This window comes from Helianthus annuus, chromosome 2 (genome assembly GCF_002127325.2).
Source record: "Helianthus annuus cultivar XRQ/B chromosome 2, HanXRQr2.0-SUNRISE, whole genome shotgun sequence".
Taxonomy (NCBI): domain Eukaryota; kingdom Viridiplantae; phylum Streptophyta; class Magnoliopsida; order Asterales; family Asteraceae; genus Helianthus; species Helianthus annuus.
This window is the reverse complement of record NC_035434.2, coordinates 13,283,201-13,299,580: the sequence shown is the minus strand read 5'-3', so window position 1 is coordinate 13,299,580 and position 16,380 is coordinate 13,283,201. Positions and strand designations below refer to the sequence as shown.

The 16,380-nt window shown below is 35.0% G+C and overlaps 1 long non-coding RNA gene across 3 annotated transcripts; it reads right to left on the bottom strand.

The window, feature by feature from the left end:
* Nucleotides 1-333: 333 nt before the first annotated feature.
* LOC110911099 lies at nucleotides 334-15,318 on the bottom strand. Of its 3 annotated transcripts, XR_004871454.1 has the most exons (6): nucleotides 14,994-15,318; nucleotides 11,827-13,275; nucleotides 11,657-11,744; nucleotides 7,289-7,373; nucleotides 5,753-6,585; nucleotides 334-1,469 (listed from the first exon to the last, which is right to left on the bottom strand). It is a non-coding gene; the product is annotated as an uncharacterized LOC110911099 (long non-coding RNA). The 3 variants fall into 3 exon arrangements; XR_004871451.1 differs by having other exon boundaries at nucleotides 5,753-7,373; XR_002576762.2 differs by having other exon boundaries at nucleotides 5,753-7,373; nucleotides 11,657-13,275.
* Between the last annotated feature and the right edge of the window lie 1,062 nt (nucleotides 15,319-16,380).

Below are 16,380 nucleotides of genomic sequence, written 5' to 3'. Positions count from 1 at the left end.
CCTCCAGGTCAGCATGTATCTGGATGCAGCAGAGGAGGTACACGACTTTTTTCAGAGAAGATTTCAGAATCAGATCAAAATTGTGTGTATCGGGAAAACATACAGACATTCAAATAGAAATGAGCTAATTCCAAGTGACTTTCTGTTACGCCCAAATTACACATTCCAAAATGTAATATTATCATACTATTATTTAACAAAATTCGGGCATGACCCGTTCGTAATAAGAACAATTCCCTGTAAGACTAACGCGTAATAACTTAAAATACGACGCAGCGGAAAACAAGAGCCCAAAAATTTCGTTCTTTAATAGACATATCAAACACATGAAAGTTCAAATGCGAAATGCCATATATTCATTAAAACGGATTTATAACGTTTTATAACATTAATACTTCAAAACCTATATGAGTTACACTATGTGACCATTCTAGCCCGTACAATCCTTGCTCTCAACTCGAACTAAGTCCGCTTCACTTCAATAAAAGTAGAGAAAACCCAAGCGATACCTGTGGACACCACGTACAACCAAACCATTAGTTATCAACATACCATTCAACATTAAACTATATAATAAAATTTCGTAGAGCATTCTATAAAGTAGTCGTGGAATTGTCCAAGCGCTTTCTTAAATACTCTTATCCAAATCCAGCTCCATTTCTTCATGAAGCCAACGACCCCATACCTACATTACATTCCAACTCAACGCACATCATTAGTATCCATAAATACTCGAACCCTTTGATACGTTCATGCATATGTCTTAAGCATTGAACATTCATTCACACATACATTCACACCTACGTACTTATTATCATACATACATACATATATATATATACACTTATATATATATGTGCGTACCTTCATTCATGCCAATGTTCCTTCCTTCGCACAATCAATTAATCACGAATATATACACAAGCTTCTTTTACATGTAGGTTTATGCCGGAATGTCACATTCAAAACTTTACATAGTATAGACAATCTACGATTCAACCCACGTGGCCTTTGGATTCCTATACACATATACTTATAAAATTTCCTACACTAAAACGAAACAATCCGTTCATTCATTGACCGACAACCGAATCATATAAAACTTGTACCTAATGGTCCGGGAAATGTTCCCCTTACATAATGACTAAAATTCTTACCCAAGGTCTTAACCATAACGAATTTCATTTCATTACGCAACATATGCACATAAAATTCGACCCGTTTAAACCCACCAATTTACTTTCGGCTTAAATACAACCTTCTTCAATAATGAGGCATTATTGGCTTTGTACTTCTGATTATTACATGTTCTTTCATGATGTTTCGTAAACATAAGTATTAAATTCTATTAAACCTACTAAAAAGTGAATCGAAATTCACTTACCTCGAGTACTCCAATAAGTGTATTTGTCATCTTGCCTTATCTTGACCCGTTATCCTCCTATGCTTGACCTCTCCTTGACACGTTCCTATTATCTCATTCCATTACATCCATTCAATAGTTAGTATACATAATCATACGCATCACTAATCACACTTCTATTCACGTGTCAATCGCTTAACGAGTTCAACATGTATCATAATACTACAATGCTAATCAATCTAACAATTTATCATTCCATCATCACAACAGTCATACATGAGCTTCTAGCATGCATAATTATGTATTTACATCATGTTCGTTATTCTTTCAAAATTCCATACTTAGAATGATAACCTTTTCTAAGTTAGGCAACTTGCTTCATATGTTAAACATTTCATACCATTCTACTATTTTCTATCAACAACCCGTTTCGACCCGTTGGTGCAATTATATGCATAAACTAGTTGGTAAGTGTTTTAGACACTTAAAACAATCAAATAACTTACTAATAATTTATTAAAATCAGTAGTTCATGATTCATACAAGTGTGCATAACAATACAACTATTTTTACTAAATGTTTATACTAAAATTTGTGCAGCAACTTTCTGCGCAGCAGCTGTTCACGGCACATTTTAACCCATTTATCTTCTGATTCAGTTCTTCATGTTCAAATATGATATGATCTACACTCAGAGATCTTTCTAAGCATATAAAGATCGTAACAATCGGACATTCCTATGATTTTATATGATTTTTACAAAATCAGCACAGAAGCTGAAATGCTTCCAAACAGCTTGCTGTCAAAACGAATTTACTAACTTTTCATGCTGTTTTGACCCACTAAATCTCATAACCAGCCTCTTATGACCAAATATGAAATATAATATGCGAAACAACCTTTTCAACGATATATCATATGCCTTAAACCGAGCTACGGTTGATTTTATACGAATTTTTCAAAACAGGTGCGCAACAATAATTACTTCCAATCAGCTTTGTAAATCTTTGGAATTATGAACTAAATCTCGACTTTAAATCATCAATTCATGTTCACAATTTATGCTAAGCATCATAAACTTGTTAAAGACCATATGATACAATAATTCTCACAAATTCTTACATAGAACATGAACCACATTGAAACTACACATGCGTGAATGTATGTGTGCATTAGCTAATGATTCAAGCATTTCATCAAACGCTTGGTGTGCATACAACATTATAAACACATTGTACAAGCTCTTAATACATGAATTCAACCAATTCACATAATCATCTTCAACCAACATACATTCATACTTCAACTTCACATAAATTTCACTAACATAAAATTATTAGATTCCACCATACAACTAGCACAAATGGGTTTCACTATAATTCTTCATTATTACATTCTATACTTTTTCCCATCCATCATTATACATAATTCATCTAAAATCGTCACTTAGGCATTTCATCATACACTTGGTGGGCGTACCGTTAATTAAGCATAGTGTACAAGTATTTATAGCATAACTCTTCTTATTCACCTTCTAATCTAACAAGAATCAATCAAGTTCATAGCTTTCTTCCATCCTACACCATCTTAACTAATTTTTCTATCTCTATTCAAGATCATAGCATACATGCAAAACATTGGGTTTATGATTTCTTCACAACAATTGGGTAATATACTTAAATCATTCAATCAATCAGAAATCAAGCAAAGATTTCGAACCATTATGAAACCCTAACCCTCTATTACATATAATTTCCACATAATTTCATGATTGGGTGTAAACCCACTTCCTACAATTCATTCAAAACAGAAAATTCGACTTACCGCTTGTTGTACAAGCTTAGATGATTGAGGTTTCGAGTTCATGCATTAGTTTGGGCTCCTAATCTCTTTCAATTCTTGAGAATTTCATGAAGTTAGGGTTTGTCTTCTCCCCCCTTTGCTCTGATCGATCCACGCCATCACACCCGGGTGTGTGTTTTTTATTTTTTTCTTTTATTTATTAAACTTTCAACCTTTTAACAAGTTTAGTCCTCCTATTTACTTAGATATTTTATTTGTCATATAACCTTCCTTCTAATCAAGTTACTAACATATACATACTTAACTAGGTAAAATAATACATGACTAGACATCTTAAGTAACATAATTAATTTGCATAATTTTGGGGCGTTACAAGTCTACCCCCCTTAAAAGAGGTTTCGTCCCCGAAACCTTTCTCATTCAAACTAGACCATTCTACTCTTACCTCTTTCAAGTTGTTCATCCACTATACTTACTACAACCTAAACGCATTTGGGATCTTGGCAAATGTTTAATTCATGTATGTACGTAATCGTACACATCGTTCCTATGCCCTTATAATAAGTAAGTTACTTTCATAACTATACTTATGTTAGATTCTGCTCCAGAGCTCTTATTAGTGTCCTTCATTTCATATTGCTAGTTTCTAGCACATATCATCCCTTGCATTTCATTCATTGAATCTATTCCAATTGTATACAATTATTATTCATACAAACTTAAGTCTACGGCTTGTTTCTAATTTCCTATTTAAGCATATTACATTCATACATTTACTAATCGAAATAAATCGATTTATTTCAATCTACTCATACATCATATATGTACTTACATACTCATATATTTATACATCTACATACGTACACACATTTCCTATATTTTTCGCATACATGCATACGCTCATACATATCATCATGCATACATACGTACACATTTTCATATTCATTCGCATGATGCTTGTGCTCTTATATAAATACTTGCGTACCTACATAAACCGATATCTATACATACACATTTATACATACATAACTAGTACTTGTTCCCACACTATAAACTTACATACTTTCGCGCATACCTACTTGCATAAGTTCTACGTACATATACGGTTACATATAAACATACTTACACGCTTATCTACTTATGTACATCCCTATATGCTCATAAGAAACTTTACGAATCATCGGAATGCGTTACGGATCATTTGGAAATGCGAAATTAAGCAAAACGGAGAAGTGGGCTAGACAGCCCGTCGGCGACGGGGTGGGCACCCGTCGGCGACGGCCTCTTAAAATGCCCGTCGTCCAATTTAACCCGTAACCAGTCGGTTAGGCCGTCGGCCTCTTTCACACTTTTGGGAGCCCGTCGGCGACGGGGTGGGAACCCGTCGGCGACGGCCTCTAGAAAAGTCCCTTTACTGCAGATCCGTTTCGTCGTCCGAACGCACTAAAACGCGCGTGTCTTTTGAACCGTTTACCCGTTTAACCTCCCGTTTCTTCCTACACGCTTGTAAATTCACATTCTATCATATGAACTTAAAATCCCACATCCGCCTTAAGGAAAAATCTTAACTTACACACTATCGGCTTCAAACATATCATTCGTACCTTTTCTTTCTTACATGTGCTCTAGCAAAAACTTAAAGTTTTACCTACCTTCGCCAACAAGATTTTAAAGTTAGTCATCTCAGTTGTCGAATCATAATCACTTCATTTTAGTTCCATCCACATATGAGCTTTCTTCTTTCTTACACATTCGACTACCCAAGTAATTGGGTTTGGCATAAACACTCTCAAAGAGAGTTAAGCATACACATTCGACTACCCAAATAATTGGGTTTCGGCTAAAACACTCTCAAGGAGAGTTAAGCATACACATTCCACTACCCAAATAATTGGGTTTGGCATAAACACTCTCAACGAGAGTTAAGCATACACATTCCACTACCCAAATAATTGGGTTTGGCATAAACACTCTCAACGAGAGTTAAGCATACACATTTTCCACTACCCAAATAATTGGGTTTGGCATAAACACTCTCAACGAGAGTTAAGCATACATATTTTCCACTACCCAAATAATTGGGTTTTTCACATTTAATCATAACTTCTTCTTTCAATCCGTATAACGGATTAAGCTTCTAGCATTCATTAGAGCATTCAAAATCACCCGTTCAAAACGGATGGTAGCTTATTCTTATTCGACTTGTTCGCTAGAACCGGTCGACTCGCATAACTTTTCATAACCTTCGTTAGCATAACCAAATCCGCAATGGATTTGCTATTTCGGATTCGCTACAACATAGCGCCCACCTGCTACCCAGTTCTACCGGACATACCTGCAATAATTGCCACGGTCTCACGAACGTCATATGCTTCTTGCGTACTGGCCAGGTGCGCAATTCACACACTAGTTTCGTGCCTTCGTGTAATCATCGCCTTATGCCCGAGAAATGGGTTTCAGTTTCGTGCACATTTCTAAAACTTCCCCAAGACCACATCATTGTCTTTCGTTTAATAATTTCCCTCCCAAGGAGACCCCTTCCTTTTTCTTTTGACATCGGTACTCATACATATTAGTAATGTGTACCTGGGGTTAATTTGCCTATTTGCACCTTTGCCCGCCTTAGCGTTCATCCCATTCTGTATTCACGGATCATCCTCTTCAAGATCTTAAGCTTACCTTGCACATAACACACTATTAGTTTCTTTCAAATACATAATCTAATACATACTTACACATTTTCGTTCCATTTCTACCTTTAGATCTTGATCGAGTCATGGATTGTACGGGTTCCTTATCACAAGAGCACACAGGTTTGAGTTCAAGTACTTATACTCTCGTACTTAATTCTCTCAAACCAGGGCTCTGATACCAACTTGTTACGCCCAAATTACACATTCCAAAATGTAATATTATCATACTATTATTTAACAAAATTCGGGCATGACCCGTTCGTAATAAGAACAATTCCCTGTAAGACTAACGCGTAATAACTTAAAATACGACGCAGCGGAAAACAAGAGCCCAAAAATTTCGTTCTTTAATAGACATATCAAACACATGAAAGTTCAAATGCGAAATGCCATATATTCATTAAAACGGATTTATAACGTTTTATAACATTAATACTTCAAAACCTATATGAGTTACACTATGTGACCATTCTAGCCCGTACAATCCTTGCTCTCAACTCGAACTAAGTCCGCTTCACTTCAATAAAAGTAGAGAAAACCCAAGCGATACCTGTGGACACCACGTACAACCAAACCATTAGTTATCAACATACCATTCAACATTAAACTATATAATAAAATTTCGTAGAGCATTCTATAAAGTAGTCGTGGAATTGTCCAAGCGCTTTCTTAAATACTCTTATCCAAATCCAGCTCCATTTCTTCATGAAGCCAACGACCCCATACCTACATTACATTCCAACTCAACGCACATCATTAGTATCCATAAATACTCGAACCCTTTGATACGTTCATGCATATGTCTTAAGCATTGAACATTCATTCACACATACATTCACACCTACGTACTTATTATCATACATACATACATATATATATATATATACACTTATATATATATGTGCGTACCTTCATTCATGCCAATGTTCCTTCCTTCGCACAATCAATTAATCACGAATATATACACAAGCTTCTTTTACATGTAGGTTTATGCCGGAATGTCACATTCAAAACTTTACATAGTATAGACAATCTACGATTCAACCCACGTGGCCTTTGGATTCCTATACACATATACTTATAAAATTTCCTACACTAAAACGAAACAATCCGTTCATTCATTGACCGACAACCGAATCATATAAAACTTGTACCTAATGGTCCGGGAAATGTTCCCCTTACATAATGACTAAAATTCTTACCCAAGGTCTTAACCATAACGAATTTCATTTCATTACGCAACATATGCACATAAAATTCGACCCGTTTAAACCCACCAATTTACTTTCGGCTTAAATACAACCTTCTTCAATAATGAGGCATTATTGGCTTTGTACTTCTGATTATTACATGTTCTTTCATGATGTTTCGTAAACATAAGTATTAAATTCTATTAAACCTACTAAAAAGTGAATCGAAATTCACTTACCTCGAGTACTCCAATAAGTGTATTTGTCATCTTGCCTTATCTTGACCCGTTATCCTCCTATGCTTGACCTCTCCTTGACACGTTCCTATTATCTCATTCCATTACATCCATTCAATAGTTAGTATACATAATCATACGCATCACTAATCACACTTCTATTCACGTGTCAATCGCTTAACGAGTTCAACATGTATCATAATACTACAATGCTAATCAATCTAACAATTTATCATTCCATCATCACAACAGTCATACATGAGCTTCTAGCATGCATAATTATGTATTTACATCATGTTCGTTATTCTTTCAAAATTCCATACTTAGAATGATAACCTTTTCTAAGTTAGGCAACTTGCTTCATATGTTAAACATTTCATACCATTCTACTATTTTCTATCAACAACCCGTTTCGACCCGTTGGTGCAATTATATGCATAAACTAGTTGGTAAGTGTTTTAGACACTTAAAACAATCAAATAACTTACTAATAATTTATTAAAATCAGTAGTTCATGATTCATACAAGTGTGCATAACAATACAACTATTTTTACTAAATGTTTATACTAAAATTTGTGCAGCAACTTTCTGCGCAGCAGCTGTTCACGGCACATTTTAACCCATTTATCTTCTGATTCAGTTCTTCATGTTCAAATATGATATGATCTACACTCAGAGATCTTTCTAAGCATATAAAGATCGTAACAATCGGACATTCCTATGATTTTATATGATTTTTACAAAATCAGCACAGAAGCTGAAATGCTTCCAAACAGCTTGCTGTCAAAACGAATTTACTAACTTTTCATGCTGTTTTGACCCACTAAATCTCATAACCAGCCTCTTATGACCAAATATGAAATATAATATGCGAAACAACCTTTTCAACGATATATCATATGCCTTAAACCGAGCTACGGTTGATTTTATACGAATTTTTCAAAACAGGTGCGCAACAATAATTACTTCCAATCAGCTTTGTAAATCTTTGGAATTATGAACTAAATCTCGACTTTAAATCATCAATTCATGTTCACAATTTATGCTAAGCATCATAAACTTGTTAAAGACCATATGATACAATAATTCTCACAAATTCTTACATAGAACATGAACCACATTGAAACTACACATGCGTGAATGTATGTGTGCATTAGCTAATGATTCAAGCATTTCATCAAACGCTTGGTGTGCATACAACATTATAAACACATTGTACAAGCTCTTAATACATGAATTCAACCAATTCACATAATCATCTTCAACCAACATACATTCATACTTCAACTTCACATAAATTTCACTAACATAAAATTATTAGATTCCACCATACAACTAGCACAAATGGGTTTCACTATAATTCTTCATTATTACATTCTATACTTTTTCCCATCCATCATTATACATAATTCATCTAAAATCGTCACTTAGGCATTTCATCATACACTTGGTGGGCGTACCGTTAATTAAGCATAGTGTACAAGTATTTATAGCATAACTCTTCTTATTCACCTTCTAATCTAACAAGAATCAATCAAGTTCATAGCTTTCTTCCATCCTACACCATCTTAACTAATTTTTCTATCTCTATTCAAGATCATAGCATACATGCAAAACATTGGGTTTATGATTTCTTCACAACAATTGGGTAATATACTTAAATCATTCAATCAATCAGAAATCAAGCAAAGATTTCGAACCATTATGAAACCCTAACCCTCTATTACATATAATTTCCACATAATTTCATGATTGGGTGTAAACCCACTTCCTACAATTCATTCAAAACAGAAAATTCGACTTACCGCTTGTTGTACAAGCTTAGATGATTGAGGTTTCGAGTTCATGCATTAGTTTGGGCTCCTAATCTCTTTCAATTCTTGAGAATTTCATGAAGTTAGGGTTTGTCTTCTCCCCCCTTTGCTCTGATCGATCCACGCCATCACACCCGGGTGTGTGTTTTTTATTTTTTTCTTTTATTTATTAAACTTTCAACCTTTTAACAAGTTTAGTCCTCCTATTTACTTAGATATTTTATTTGTCATATAACCTTCCTTCTAATCAAGTTACTAACATATACATACTTAACTAGGTAAAATAATACATGACTAGACATCTTAAGTAACATAATTAATTTGCATAATTTTGGGGCGTTACAAGTCTACCCCCCTTAAAAGAGGTTTCGTCCCCGAAACCTTTCTCATTCAAACTAGACCATTCTACTCTTACCTCTTTCAAGTTGTTCATCCACTATACTTACTACAACCTAAACGCATTTGGGATCTTGGCAAATGTTTAATTCATGTATGTACGTAATCGTACACATCGTTCCTATGCCCTTATAATAAGTAAGTTACTTTCATAACTATACTTATGTTAGATTCTGCTCCAGAGCTCTTATTAGTGTCCTTCATTTCATATTGCTAGTTTCTAGCACATATCATCCCTTGCATTTCATTCATTGAATCTATTCCAATTGTATACAATTATTATTCATACAAACTTAAGTCTACGGCTTGTTTCTAATTTCCTATTTAAGCATATTACATTCATACATTTACTAATCGAAATAAATCGATTTATTTCAATCTACTCATACATCATATATGTACTTACATACTCATATATTTATACATCTACATACGTACACACATTTCCTATATTTTTCGCATACATGCATACGCTCATACATATCATCATGCATACATACGTACACATTTTCATATTCATTCGCATGATGCTTGTGCTCTTATATAAATACTTGCGTACCTACATAAACCGATATCTATACATACACATTTATACATACATAACTAGTACTTGTTCCCACACTATAAACTTACATACTTTCGCGCATACCTACTTGCATAAGTTCTACGTACATATACGGTTACATATAAACATACTTACACGCTTATCTACTTATGTACATCCCTATATGCTCATAAGAAACTTTACGAATCATCGGAATGCGTTACGGATCATTTGGAAATGCGAAATTAAGCAAAACGGAGAAGTGGGCTAGACAGCCCGTCGGCGACGGGGTGGGCACCCGTCGGCGACGGCCTCTTAAAATGCCCGTCGTCCAATTTAACCCGTAACCAGTCGGTTAGGCCGTCGGCCTCTTTCACACTTTTGGGAGCCCGTCGGCGACGGGGTGGGAACCCGTCGGCGACGGCCTCTAGAAAAGTCCCTTTACTGCAGATCCGTTTCGTCGTCCGAACGCACTAAAACGCGCGTGTCTTTTGAACCGTTTACCCGTTTAACCTCCCGTTTCTTCCTACACGCTTGTAAATTCACATTCTATCATATGAACTTAAAATCCCACATCCGCCTTAAGGAAAAATCTTAACTTACACACTATCGGCTTCAAACATATCATTCGTACCTTTTCTTTCTTACATGTGCTCTAGCAAAAACTTAAAGTTTTACCTACCTTCGCCAACAAGATTTTAAAGTTAGTCATCTCAGTTGTCGAATCATAATCACTTCATTTTAGTTCCATCCACATATGAGCTTTCTTCTTTCTTACACATTCGACTACCCAAGTAATTGGGTTTGGCATAAACACTCTCAAAGAGAGTTAAGCATACACATTCGACTACCCAAATAATTGGGTTTCGGCTAAAACACTCTCAAGGAGAGTTAAGCATACACATTCCACTACCCAAATAATTGGGTTTGGCATAAACACTCTCAACGAGAGTTAAGCATACACATTCCACTACCCAAATAATTGGGTTTGGCATAAACACTCTCAACGAGAGTTAAGCATACACATTTTCCACTACCCAAATAATTGGGTTTGGCATAAACACTCTCAACGAGAGTTAAGCATACATATTTTCCACTACCCAAATAATTGGGTTTTTCACATTTAATCATAACTTCTTCTTTCAATCCGTATAACGGATTAAGCTTCTAGCATTCATTAGAGCATTCAAAATCACCCGTTCAAAACGGATGGTAGCTTATTCTTATTCGACTTGTTCGCTAGAACCGGTCGACTCGCATAACTTTTCATAACCTTCGTTAGCATAACCAAATCCGCAATGGATTTGCTATTTCGGATTCGCTACAACATAGCGCCCACCTGCTACCCAGTTCTACCGGACATACCTGCAATAATTGCCACGGTCTCACGAACGTCATATGCTTCTTGCGTACTGGCCAGGTGCGCAATTCACACACTAGTTTCGTGCCTTCGTGTAATCATCGCCTTATGCCCGAGAAATGGGTTTCAGTTTCGTGCACATTTCTAAAACTTCCCCAAGACCACATCATTGTCTTTCGTTTAATAATTTCCCTCCCAAGGAGACCCCTTCCTTTTTCTTTTGACATCGGTACTCATACATATTAGTAATGTGTACCTGGGGTTAATTTGCCTATTTGCACCTTTGCCCGCCTTAGCGTTCATCCCATTCTGTATTCACGGATCATCCTCTTCAAGATCTTAAGCTTACCTTGCACATAACACACTATTAGTTTCTTTCAAATACATAATCTAATACATACTTACACATTTTCGTTCCATTTCTACCTTTAGATCTTGATCGAGTCATGGATTGTACGGGTTCCTTATCACAAGAGCACACAGGTTTGAGTTCAAGTACTTATACTCTCGTACTTAATTCTCTCAAACCAGGGCTCTGATACCAACTTGTTACGCCCAAATTACACATTCCAAAATGTAATATTATCATACTATTATTTAACAAAATTCGGGCATGACCCGTTCGTAATAAGAACAATTCCCTGTAAGACTAACGCGTAATAACTTAAAATACGACGCAGCGGAAAACAAGAGCCCAAAAATTTCGTTCTTTAATAGACATATCAAACACATGAAAGTTCAAATGCGAAATGCCATATATTCATTAAAACGGATTTATAACGTTTTATAACATTAATACTTCAAAACCTATATGAGTTACACTATGTGACCATTCTAGCCCGTACAATCCTTGCTCTCAACTCGAACTAAGTCCGCTTCACTTCAATAAAAGTAGAGAAAACCCAAGCGATACCTGTGGACACCACGTACAACCAAACCATTAGTTATCAACATACCATTCAACATTAAACTATATAATAAAATTTCGTAGAGCATTCTATAAAGTAGTCGTGGAATTGTCCAAGCGCTTTCTTAAATACTCTTATCCAAATCCAGCTCCATTTCTTCATGAAGCCAACGACCCCATACCTACATTACATTCCAACTCAACGCACATCATTAGTATCCATAAATACTCGAACCCTTTGATACGTTCATGCATATGTCTTAAGCATTGAACATTCATTCACACATACATTCACACCTACGTACTTATTATCATACATACATATATATATATATATATACACTTATATATATATGTGCGTACCTTCATTCATGCCAATGTTCCTTCCTTCGCACAATCAATTAATCACGAATATATACACAAGCTTCTTTTACATGTAGGTTTATGCCGGAATGTCACATTCAAAACTTTACATAGTATAGACAATCTACGATTCAACCCACGTGGCCTTTGGATTCCTATACACATATACTTATAAAATTTCCTACACTAAAACGAAACAATCCGTTCATTCATTGACCGACAACCGAATCATATAAAACTTGTACCTAATGGTCCGGGAAATGTTCCCCTTACATAATGACTAAAATTCTTACCCAAGGTCTTAACCATAACGAATTTCATTTCATTACGCAACATATGCACATAAAATTCGACCCGTTTAAACCCACCAATTTACTTTCGGCTTAAATACAACCTTCTTCAATAATGAGGCATTATTGGCTTTGTACTTCTGATTATTACATGTTCTTTCATGATGTTTCGTAAACATAAGTATTAAATTCTATTAAACCTACTAAAAAGTGAATCGAAATTCACTTACCTCGAGTACTCCAATAAGTGTATTTGTCATCTTGCCTTATCTTGACCCGTTATCCTCCTATGCTTGACCTCTCCTTGACACGTTCCTATTATCTCATTCCATTACATCCATTCAATAGTTAGTATACATAATCATACGCATCACTAATCACACTTCTATTCACGTGTCAATCGCTTAACGAGTTCAACATGTATCATAATACTACAATGCTAATCAATCTAACAATTTATCATTCCATCATCACAACAGTCATACATGAGCTTCTAGCATGCATAATTATGTATTTACATCATGTTCGTTATTCTTTCAAAATTCCATACTTAGAATGATAACCTTTTCTAAGTTAGGCAACTTGCTTCATATGTTAAACATTTCATACCATTCTACTATTTTCTATCAACAACCCGTTTCGACCCGTTGGTGCAATTATATGCATAAACTAGTTGGTAAGTGTTTTAGACACTTAAAACAATCAAATAACTTACTAATAATTTATTAAAATCAGTAGTTCATGATTCATACAAGTGTGCATAACAATACAACTATTTTTACTAAATGTTTATACTAAAATTTGTGCAGCAACTTTCTGCGCAGCAGCTGTTCACGGCACATTTTAACCCATTTATCTTCTGATTCAGTTCTTCATGTTCAAATATGATATGATCTACACTCAGAGATCTTTCTAAGCATATAAAGATCGTAACAATCGGACATTCCTATGATTTTATATGATTTTTACAAAATCAGCACAGAAGCTGAAATGCTTCCAAACAGCTTGCTGTCAAAACGAATTTACTAACTTTTCATGCTGTTTTGACCCACTAAATCTCATAACCAGCCTCTTATGACCAAATATGAAATATAATATGCGAAACAACCTTTTCAACGATATATCATATGCCTTAAACCGAGCTACGGTTGATTTTATACGAATTTTTCAAAACAGGTGCGCAACAATAATTACTTCCAATCAGCTTTGTAAATCTTTGGAATTATGAACTAAATCTCGACTTTAAATCATCAATTCATGTTCACAATTTATGCTAAGCATCATAAACTTGTTAAAGACCATATGATACAATAATTCTCACAAATTCTTACATAGAACATGAACCACATTGAAACTACACATGCGTGAATGTATGTGTGCATTAGCTAATGATTCAAGCATTTCATCAAACGCTTGGTGTGCATACAACATTATAAACACATTGTACAAGCTCTTAATACATGAATTCAACCAATTCACATAATCATCTTCAACCAACATACATTCATACTTCAACTTCACATAAATTTCACTAACATAAAATTATTAGATTCCACCATACAACTAGCACAAATGGGTTTCACTATAATTCTTCATTATTACATTCTATACTTTTTCCCATCCATCATTATACATAATTCATCTAAAATCGTCACTTAGGCATTTCATCATACACTTGGTGGGCGTACCGTTAATTAAGCATAGTGTACAAGTATTTATAGCATAACTCTTCTTATTCACCTTCTAATCTAACAAGAATCAATCAAGTTCATAGCTTTCTTCCATCCTACACCATCTTAACTAATTTTTCTATCTCTATTCAAGATCATAGCATACATGCAAAACATTGGGTTTATGATTTCTTCACAACAATTGGGTAATATACTTAAATCATTCAATCAATCAGAAATCAAGCAAAGATTTCGAACCATTATGAAACCCTAACCCTCTATTACATATAATTTCCACATAATTTCATGATTGGGTGTAAACCCACTTCCTACAATTCATTCAAAACAGAAAATTCGACTTACCGCTTGTTGTACAAGCTTAGATGATTGAGGTTTCGAGTTCATGCATTAGTTTGGGCTCCTAATCTCTTTCAATTCTTGAGAATTTCATGAAGTTAGGGTTTGTCTTCTCCCCCTTTGCTCTGATCGATCCACGCCATCACACCCGGGTGTGTGTTTTTTATTTTTTTCTTTTATTTATTAAACTTTCAACCTTTTAACAAGTTTAGTCCTCCTATTTACTTAGATATTTTATTTGTCATATAACCTTCCTTCTAATCAAGTTACTAACATATACATACTTAACTAGGTAAAATAATACATGACTAGACATCTTAAGTAACATAATTAATTTGCATGATTTTGGGGCGTTACACTTTCTTTCCTGGGGTCATGTACAATTTTAGTTCTAAGCAGAAGAACAGCCAAGATATCCCCGGATGATTCAACAGTATAAAGACCCGAAACCTCAGATGTTGGCTATCTATCAACGCAAGATTTAAGACCATGAAATCATACGCCGTTGGTATGTTACCCACATGGTACATAGTTCGTTATGTTTATATCACTCAGTATCTTTTATCATGTTGAGCGTCAAGCCTATCGACATATCGCAGTAGATCCTAGTCTTTTCAGCTATGGCACCTTACATGTGTTAGTCAAACCCTTTAACACGAACATTTATTTCACTTCCCATATCATGCAATTTTTCTTTTTGGCTTTTTCATTTTTTTTAATGTTTTTGTATTTTTCTCATTTTCTCCCCCTAAACACTATATATGTCTCTCTCTCCCCCTAAATTTGTGCATAAATCTTGGATTTTTGCGCAAATTTACCATTTACTAGAGAAAGGACACTTTATATACAAAGTTATAAACTAAGAAAAAGAAAGAAAAATATTTTTGCTTAACCGTTCTGTCATCAGATTGAAGACTAATCAAATGCAAATCAAAGTTCTGAATTTAAACGGTACCTTTTGCTGATCATTTCTTACTTCTTTTATCTCCTCCAAAGGGAACATATCATCTGTAAAAAAATTTGAAATTTTTGCAACAGTGAAATGTTACCCGTTTTTATCTCTGGAACAACCGCTGTCAACATTCCAGAGATTGTCAACAGCTCCTCCTTGGTTGTTCCTGAAAAGTAAGGAGATTAGTAAGACATGGGTACCCAGGCCATCGTGGTCCTGGGTTTACCTGAAGCATCAAAGTAAGACACTTCCTTTAAACATAAGTCCCCTTTTGTCTCAAGGATTGGAGACGTTGCTGCTTTAGATTTGGGTTTCCAAATCTGTTTTGGTTTAACAAACTTTTTTGTTGCCTTCGGTTGAGCAACTTTAACTGGTTCAGGTTTGTGAGTTTTAGAAAAACGTTTTTGTTCCTGAAAAGCTTTGCGTTTGTTTTTGGCAGCG